We start from the raw sequence: 10,446 nt of genomic DNA, 5'->3' as shown, positions 1-10,446 counted from the left end.
CGAATGATCTCGCATTAGTATTCTGTTGTGTTCGGTTAATGAATACGAGTTTTGATAACGTGGGGTAGAGTCCTGATTATTGTATGTTAAGATTAGTGTTGCTATGGTTATTGTGAACGTGGCTTGGAACCGAGGTTTTGGCTGCCGGGATTTTGATTGTTGATTTCGGGTCAAGGCAGAAAGGACTCTGTGACGCATTTTGGTGGTTGTATCTGCCTTATGTATTATTTGATTGACTCGAATGATTATGGATGTTGGTTTGGCTGAATTGTTGTGCGACTTTGTGAAATGTAATGTTTTGAAGTTGATTCTTTAAAGATTTGAAATCTGAGTTTAATCCGCTGAGGATTGATTTGATTTGAGTTAATTATTTTGATGATTTGAAAAGTCGAATGCACTTTTGAATTCAGCCTGGTTTATTTTAATTGATTTGGTTTTGGACAAATGATTTGTTATTGAGCCGTTTCTTTAAAGCTTTAGAAATGAGTTAAATCGGTTGATATTGAGTTAATTTTTGAAATGGTTTCCTTGAGATATGCCACTGAGGCGATTGTTGGATTTAGCTTGATTTTGAATTGATTTCTGGTTTTGAGCTGTTGAAAAGGAATGAGAAATGGTTTAGTTGGGACCCGAACCGGGTGGCAAAAGTCCATGTTTTAGGGGAGGTGCTGCCGAAATTTCTACAAAATCCTACACTTGTTTGTAAAGTTATTTAAAAAAGGGTTGAATTTAAGAAATTGTATTATTTGATTTATTAAGAGAATATTTATGTTTTCAAGCTTAATTTATTTAATGAACTTTATGCGTTGAGTTCGGCTTATTTAGAAATGAACCATTTGTACCGTTTGAATCACTGAAGGAAAGAATGATGCTCTAAGATTGATTTCAATACAAAAAAGGGGTTTTTAGTGATTTTAAAGGAATCTAGACTTTTAATTGAGTAATTAAGTTTGAGGCATTTTGGAATAGTTAGAAAAATGGATTCCAAAAAGAAACCTGAAAGTGGTTTGATTCAAATGAACCGGTTCCGTTTCAAATGAATTGATTTTTGGATCGGGTTGGAACCTATGATTTTGTATGGCCGGTTTTATAGTAAATTCAGTTTTATTTACTTGAACCAAGAATCTATGATTTTAAGAGTTTCAATGAATTTTAAGGAATCGATATGGGTTGACCTTCCCTAAAGATTTGGGACTCTGTCGAGAAACTTTTGTTATAAAATTCCATTGTTGGATGGGTGATTTTGAATACTTTGAAATAAATCTTTAACCTTCCATGGATTTGGAAGTTTTGGAAAGAAAATGCCGAGAGTGACTTTGTTTTAAAAAGGGAACTCACTTTGAGTAAATTTGGCTTATGAGCCTGAGATGATTTGAGAAACGAGATTTCTAAAGCCAAGGCTGAAAAGAGTTGAAACTTGATTTCAAAGTGAAATGAATAGAGAAAATGATTTATGGCTTAAATGCCGATTTCATGAATTTGATGATTTTGAATGTGGAAGTGCTGTTTTGTTGTGAGTCGGAATGGCTGTGTATGATATGAATATTGGCTGGTTCTGGATTGAACCGTGAGCCGGATGGCTGAGATGGATGTTGATCCATGATTGAGAATGAAAGCATTTTTGCTGAAACATTGATAAGTTGTGATGTTGCACTTCCACTATCGGAGATAAGAGTTTCCCTGGGAGGAAGCAGTGGCTAGCCACCACGTGTTCCAGGTGGAGACTCGAAGCTCTTTTGACCCTATGTCGTCAAGGTGGCCGGGCACTGTGAAATTCCCGGATGAGCTCACCCCCATGAATATTCACCAGTGAGGGTGATGGATATGGATCATGATTATGATCAAGTTTATATTGAGTATAACTCGAGTTGGAGAGACACGACAGAGGGACAGTCCAATGGTTAGCTACCAGGACTTGTTGGGTTGGCTCTATAACTGACAGATGATATCATCAGCCACTAGGGATAGGCATGCATCATATGCATCTATGTGACATTGTTTGGGTGTGCATATTGTACTTGGGTTGCCTATGTGATTACTTGTGATTACCTGCTACTTGTTCTACTTGCTGTAACTATTTGTTTGTGCTTGAACTTCCTATCTGTGTTTGCAACTGGGACTCTGTTGCTTTGTGGTGATTGGTTGTTGGATTGGATTGTTTGGGCCTAGGGCCGTGGTTGAAATGAGATGAACTGATGGTTGATTTCGGTTTTGTGTTTCTGGTTTGGAATAAAATATGAAAGGCTATTTTGGTTCCGCATAAATAAACCGTTTTGAAAGGCTTTTGAGTTTTTGAGAATTAAACGGTACTTCTTTCAGAAAAGATTTCCGACTTTACTTTTATTGTAAACCGTTGTTTTTGAAAAGAGGCATAAGACGGTTATGAATCACTGGTGCGGTTATCTTCACGTATCCTATTGCAGTAATTTCCAAAAACCCTCTACTGAGAACCCTTTCGAGGATGATGTTCTCACCCCCTACATTTTTCCCCTTTCAGGATATGGGCGCAGAAGTTACGAAGAGTTTATTTAGTTGTTGAAATGCTCTGTATTGCTTTAGATTATTATTCATTGTACCCTCGCCTTTATCTTGATATATTTTGTAAGAGGGATAGGAATTGTATTGGATAATGCTTGTGTTACTATTTATATATGTATGTATATATATATGTATGTACTCTGTATGAGTTTATGTAAGTTGTATGGTATCTATGGATGTATGTTATCGGATGAAAGTATTTTGGGAGCGGTATTGCGGTTTAAAGTTTCAAACAGGCTCATATTTTAGTATTAAATAGTATAAAAGTCGTCGTAATGTCTGAGCTATCAGAGTTGCGCAGCCGGAAGCATGAGTCTTGGTAGTTAGGGTGTTACAGTGGTTTGAACCGCCGTTTTAACCAACAAGAAAATGTCTTTATTTGGAAATAATGGCGGTTTGACCGTCGTTTTAACGTATTCAAAAACCGCCGTTTTAATCCAGGGAATTGTGGCAGTTTTCAGAAAACCGCCGTAATAACCAGAATGGCACCCAGAATTACGTCGCTTTACAAAACCGCCATTCTTGGTAATAATGGCGGTTCAAACCACCATAAATATAAAAAAATACTGCCTTTTTTACCAGATTTTTTTGTAGTGCACCAACCTCTCAATTGTGCACCAAAATCAACCAATACTCTAATATAACCAATTTCACACTAATAATCAACCTAGGGTTCATGAAATTGAAAAATCACAAGGGTTAGAGGGTTCCTTACCTTAACCCACAAAGTTTTGTGATGAATATCACCAATGGCTCATACTAGAGCACCCTTAAACAACCAAAATCACAAGATTTCCTCAAAACCCAAACCAAATTCAAAATACAAGAGTAAAAACAAAACTAGGCAGAGGAGACTTAAATACTCACCACAAAACTATGATAGACTCGAAGAAGAGGAGAAGAGCGATGCATGGTCGCAAACGGCTTGTCAATCGGAGTTCGTAACTCAAGTTATGGTGATTTGAAGATCAAAGAGAGTTAGGGTTTCTCTCTTCTCATCTCTCTCTTTTCATTTCAGCAACAAACACACTAAATAGAATTTGGATCCTTTAAATTTTGAATTTTTACTTTAGAAAGTAAAGTGTGATCTCTCACCTTTGAATGATTTCTCTCTCATATTTTCTCTTGGTCCCACTTATGAAATAAATGGTGAGAGATAACACTTTACACTCTAAAGTGAATTTTAAAATTTAGAGAATCCAAATCCCACTAAATAAGGGTTAGGGTGGTTGAATGGCTTTAAGTTAAGGCTTATATATGCTGGGCTTGGGTCCACTTGGGCCAAATTCACTTGGTTTAGTCAATTGGCCCAATTTTGGGCCAAAACTTTTAAAATTAGAGCTTTAAATCGCATTTTAAATATTTCTACATGTCCTAATTATAATTCCTAATTTCTTAGCCTTATTTACTTATAATAAATTTTTCTCAGCTGCAGTGTCAGACAGATTTCAGCCAGTACTGTCGGTCAAAATTCCAGTATGCATTTTTCTGTAAAAAATTATGTTTTATGACTCAGAAAAATTCACTGAATCCAAATATCATATTTAAATTATCAAATTTCAATTGCTAAATTTTCTAACTATATTCGCTCCTATTTAATTTATTATTTAATTAATTACAATTTGACCGGATTTTACATTTTAAAGCTCTCATAACCATCTTCAACCTAAAACCAAGTTTAATCAATTCCAAAACTCGAGGGCCAGGTTATGACCTGCCAAAATTGGTTAAAATTCCATTTTTACCAAATTATACCAACTCCTCTAGTTTTTAAAATTTTCAATCCAAAACCAATCAAATCACAACAAAAAACAATACCAATTACTCATAAACATTATCACACACTTCTCCATCACTCCACAAACATAACGACACTTAAATTCATCAGTTCATTCAACGATTTCCACTCAAAATTTCCACCAATTCTAACATTTAACATCATCAATTCACATCACATATACATATCATATCTAACCAATCAAACCAACCAAACCCTGACCAGTTCAACACCAAATATTCTTTCACACTATCACATTTTCATTATCCAATTCTCAATTATTCTAACACATAAATTCATCAATCCATTCAATCCATTTTCACACATAAAACCACCAACTTCACCAATCAATATCAACATCACATTCGTACAAATTTAATCCACAGAAACCAACATTTCAGAACATTCAAGCCTATCTATGGCAACTAGCCTAAGTTTTCACGCAATATTATAGATTCAATACAGGAAAGCAAAATCATACTTTGGTCAATTAGCTCCCAAGCCACAAAGCACCATGAAACCTGGTTTCCACAATTCTCCAAGCTTCCAAAGTCCACTTGACAAGCTGCTAAGGGTTCCAAATTAACTCAACAAGCTTCAATCACTATAACTTTGTTCTAATTCACCAATTTGACATTAATTTCACATATATTCAACCTAATTTCACACAATTACATACACAACTACCAAATTCAATATCTAACTTCATAGATATAAAGAATTCACAATGGATAATATTTTCTTACCGTTACGCACTGAGTAATTGAATAATACTCAGCTATATCTTGCAGTAGAGTATCCCTAAATCATCAAAATTACAAAATCTCTCAATATTCAAAACCAAAATCCCAGAAATGAAGGGAGGTGAGAACTAGGCATAAAATTTAGAATTTCTTGGCACTGTATTTGTATAGAATTGAAGAGCTCGACAAGAGGATTGCATGGTCGCAAAAGGCTCGTCAATCAAAACTCTGGATTGAAAGTTATGGACAATTTACAGTGGTGATGAATAATGCACAAAATCCTCTTTCTCTTCTTCTCTTCCACGAGCCCTCACTCTTTCTTTTGAAGTAAATGAGCTTAATGCTCATAGTTAGGACTTATAGAAGTTGGACCTTGGGCCCTCTGGTTTAACCAATTTAGCCAGTTAGTCTAATTTTGAGCCAAAATTTTTAAAATTTGCGTTTAAATTATATTTTAATTATTTTTACTTCTTAAAAATATAATATTTAATTTTCTGCTTTCTTTGGCTCATAATTAATTTATTAATTAATCGTGTATAGTAAATAATAATATACAATAATTTATTTTTAAATGATAATTTTCATTCATACTAATGTTTCTTAATACTAACGTACATAATTAATTAAAAAATTATGCATTCATACAGTAGTAATATAGTTGGATTGATATAACTTATAACAGGAAAAGAAAATTTTAATTAATGCTAAATTAATTTAATTAGTTCTCTTAAAAATAAATAATTATAATACTAGTTAATGCTTTATTTTTTTCTATAATGTTGTCCTCCTATTATTCTCCAATTATACAATTTAAACATATATAACTATTTGTAACCCATAAATTAACCCATTGTGTTTATCGAGTAAGTATAAATTTGGACTAATTAGCGAATAAATTAATTATTAATCAAGACAATTAGAAAATAGAATTTTATAGTTTAATGAGATAGAGTTAATTAAAATAAGAATTTTGACATTAATTTTAAAAAATTCAGCCCAAGATTAAGCTAAATAGACTTAACTGAGCCCAAACCAAACTGTGAGCCCAACCAACCCACTTAACTTAATGAGATTTAGCTCATTCTCTCTCCTTCCTTTTGCAAACACGCTGAAACTCAGCAAAAAGGGGAAGAGCTTGGGGAAGGAGCTCAAACCCTTGTCCTCCATTCAAGTTGTCATAACTTCTCGCTCCGAGTTCCGATTGTTGCACCGTTAGCGGTCAAGCGACCAGCGTGACGAGCTCTACAAAACCTGAGAACTAATTTAGTAAGGAATTCACTTTTCAGTTTTAGTTCTCTCCTTCCCAAATTTTGAAATTCAATGTGTGATTATGTTAAATTTTGTATGATTTCGATGTTTAGGTTTAAATTAGCTTATGGATATTATTCGGTCTAGCTCATTGGAGCTGTGGGTTAGGTAAGCATCCTCAAACCCTTGTGTAATATTGAATTAGTGAACTCTATATTGATTATAGTAATAATTGTGATGTTAGATTGAAATTAGTTGTTGAATGGAGTCAATTTGAGAACTTGGAAGCTTGAGATCAAGCTTTGGAGGCTGGGTTTCATTGGTGATGAGCCAAAGTTGTGGAGCTTGTGGTACGGTGAATGCTTGAGGTGTTCCAGGATTAACGAGGAATCAGCCAAGGTATGGTTTCAGTTTCTCGTAACTAAAATATAATGTGTCGTGAAAACTTAGGTTAGTTGACCGTAGGATAAGATTGAATTATTTACGTTGTTGCTTGAAATTGGTAAATGGTAATCATAATGTTATTTGAATATTGATGTTGTTGATGATTTGGGGTTGGTTAGTATTTATGAAGCTTAGTGAATTAAGGGTGTTCTTGGTGAAATAATGCAAATTTTGTGGAGAATGATGAAGTGTATATCCATGTGGTTGATGATTTTATATAATGTTGTTTTGGTATAGGTTATCGTGTTAGAATGGAATTATAAATGTACGTTGGTATGTATGATGAAGTTGAGGGGTGTTGATGAAGGGTTGAACTTGGTTGGAGACACATTTGGTAAGTTTTAAAAAGGGTTGAATTGATATGTTGTGAAAATTACGGTTTAGACTTGTGAAAATTTTATGAAAAATTGATTTTTACTGAACTTCAACAAGCCATAACTTAGCTTTCGGATCCCTGATTTTTGTTAAATCTGTCTTGAATAAAAATTGGGTCTGAGAAGTTTATACCGTTTGAAGAACGGAGAAAAAATGTTTTAAAACGAAGAAGTTATGCGCATCGGAAGTTTAGTGTGCAAAACTGAAATTCTGCAGCACTTAGCCAATTTTCCATCCTGCAGAATTCACGTACACGACCACCTACAAGCGACGCAACCATTCCTTTTGAGTTTGGTGTCTCGCGTACACGAGCAGGGTATGTATACATGAGAACTGGGTTTTTAAGGGGTTGTGTATGCGAACACTTGCACGTGACACGGCCATTCCTTTCGGGTTTGGTGCCTCACTTATGCGAGCAAGTGCATGCATATGCGAGCAATGAAAAACACACCCCCACATACGCGAAACCATCCCTGCGTACGCAAAGCCCCTGTTTTCAGCAAAAAAGGATTTTATGATTTTAAGGTATAATTTGGGACTTTTAAACCTCTATTTTTACTTTTTTAGCCCCTAGACCTTAGTTGTATGTTAAGTGATGAGATGAAGTTAAGAAGGAGTAGTAACATGGAGATGAAGGAAGTATCTTGTTGATGTAGAAAGAGGTAAAGTGAATGTTGATAGTGGCGGAAGTGCTATTTATGTAATGGGTCAGAAGGCTATCTTGATAATGAATCATGGCTGTTAATTATTATATGAATTTGAAAGATTCCTTTATCTCGAGTTATCTTTCTCGAAAGTGTGACCCCAGAGAGATGGTGGAAGGTGAGGATCCCCTTCCTTGTTCCTCCTAATATTGTAAAATTGCCTCCAACGAGATAGTGGGAGGTTAGGATCCCCTTCGTAGTTCCTCTTGGACATATGAGAATGTACCTCCTGGATAGATACAAGGGTTGTGGTTCGCCCAACTTGCTCCAGGTTGAGATGATTTTGAGCCTCCTGGGTAGATGCAGTGGCCGCGCCACTTGCTCTACGTTGGTAATTGTGATTTGATTTAGCCTCCCGGGATAGATGCAGTGGCTCGCCTCTACTTGCTCCCAGTCAAGATGATATATGATTTAAACAATTATTTGATTCACAAGTTTCCTTAGGTAGACACAGTAGTTCGGCTCTACTTGCTCCAGTTTGAGAGTTGAGTTTCTGTTGACCCTGCCACCCGATGAATGATTGAATAATTATATGTGCATATGCTTTAAGTATACGCGTCGCAGGGACTGTCAAGGGTTCACTACCGAACATGTCGGGTTGGCTTGATAACCGACAGATGAGACTCATCAGCTATAGGATAGGCATACATCATATGCATTTGTCTGTTTGCTTTGGTTTGCATTCTTGGGACTGCATACTTGTTATTTCATGCTTAACTGCTATATATCCTGTTTTCTGTATCTGTAAACTACATGTATTTTCTTTGTTCGTCTGTGCAACTGAGATGCTCCTTGTCTGGAGGAGGAGTGACGAGGGAAGTTCCACCGGAGTTTCGAAAGGTTGGAGGAAAGGCGATGATTTTAGGGATTAAGTTGAATTGAGATAGAATCAAGAACCTTTAGATACCTTACCCCATTTATGGCTTTCAATTTTAGTTTTAGGTATGAATCTATTGTCGAAAGTTCTAAGATCACCTTTGGCTTTTCCGGTACCTTTATGTTAGTTATGTGGACACTGTTACCATGCTGAGAACCTCAGGTTTTTACTCCATACATATTTTGTGGTTTTCAGATGCAGGATGTGAGGCACCTCGCTGAGGCATTCTGGAAGTTTCTGAAGCAAAGAATTATTACCTTTTGGGATTCTATTTGGTTTTTGATATATATGTAGATACTTTGAGAATGTAAGAACCGCAACTAATTAACCGGTTAATTAAGTGATTAATTGCCCAAATTAGATTCCAAAAAGTTAGAGAGAGAATTTGGGGATTTAAAGGTGATTTTTAGACTCAATGAGTCTTTCTGAGTCAGAAAATGTGCCTTCTACGAAAAACCGTGAAAAATCGCGAACCGGCAGTTGAACCGGTTGAACCGGTTCAAGTCTGCCCAGTACCGCACAATAAAAAAAAACGTCAAAAACCTTAGAAAAATATTAGGAATAGAAAACCGGGCATTTATTTTAAAGGTTTGGCCCGAAATTAGGCCAAACGGGCTAAAAACGCTAACGGGTTGGACCGGACCCAAGTTGGGCCCAAGCCCAACATATAAATACACTTAAATGAACCCATTTCAGCCACTTTCACCCTCATAACCTAAACACAACAGCAGCTGAAGTGAGGAGAGAGGTGAGAGCTTTCCACCATTGTTACTATTCACTTCAAACTTCCCAAGCTCATATCTTGAGCTACGGAGCTCCGATCGCCGCACCATTTGCGGCTACGCGTTCCTTGTGAAGAGCTCTACAAAACCCACCCAAGAAACCCTCAAGGTAATCACGAAATCCTTCCAGTTCTGCTCTTCAAAATTTCGGGTTTTATTAGAGTTTTGGGTTAAATGGGTTTTTGTGATTTTGGATGTTTAGGTTTGCTCTAATCCTTGCTTAGCTTTGGATTTGTGTTATCAAATCTGTTGGGAAAGGTAAAAGCTCTTAAACCCTTGTGAGATTATGCTTATGTTGAACCCTAGGTTGATTTGTGGTGATTTATATGTATATAGTTTGATTATTGTGGCTTTGGGAGCTTTTGGAACTTATTTGTGCTTGTTGGAGTGGATTTGAAAGCTTGGATTGTGGTTGGAAGCTTGTTGTGGTTCATTTTGAGTTTGGGTGCATAAAGGGAATCGGCCAAGGTATGGTTTCGGTTTTCTCTATGTAGTATATAATATTCATGGACACATAGGCTAGTGACCAATAGGATAGGTTGAACTAAAATGATGGTTGGTGTGCTAAATGTTGATGAATTGATGAATGTTGAGTTGATTGTGATGAATTATAATGGTATGATGATGTTGAATGATTGTATGGATTGGGAGTTGGTTCTTATGATGATTGTAGTGTTATGATTTATGAAATGGTGGGTTTGATGGTGATTTTGATTATAAGTGTTATATAGTTGATGTTGGAATTGAGAATAATGAAATGAGAAGAAAAATGTGGTGAGGTTGATGTATTATGCTATAACAGGTACATGTTGATAAAAAATGGAGCTTTGGATGGTTTGGTATGATTTGGTATGGGTATGGTGAGATAGGGTGGTAATTGTGAAGTTTGGAAAAATTGAGTTTTTGGTAAACTTTGTTTGATCATAACTTTTGCCTCGGTTTTCAAAATTGATTGAAA

The 10,446-nt window shown here is 35.9% G+C and overlaps 1 long non-coding RNA gene across 1 annotated transcript; it reads left to right on the top strand.

Moving 5' to 3' along the window:
- The first annotated feature begins 9,422 nt into the window (after nt 1–9,422).
- LOC107464950 (uncharacterized) lies at nt 9,423–9,951 on the top strand. Its single transcript, XR_001587227.3, has 3 exons — nt 9,423–9,597; nt 9,691–9,746; nt 9,825–9,951. It is a non-coding gene; the product is annotated as an uncharacterized LOC107464950 (long non-coding RNA).
- The last annotated feature ends 495 nt before the right edge of the window (nt 9,952–10,446 follow it).

Source organism: Arachis duranensis, chromosome 9, assembly GCF_000817695.3.
Source record: "Arachis duranensis cultivar V14167 chromosome 9, aradu.V14167.gnm2.J7QH, whole genome shotgun sequence".
Lineage (NCBI taxonomy): Eukaryota > Viridiplantae > Streptophyta > Magnoliopsida > Fabales > Fabaceae > Arachis > Arachis duranensis.
The sequence above is the reverse complement of the archived record's forward strand: the minus strand, read 5'-3'. Positions and strand labels throughout refer to the sequence as shown.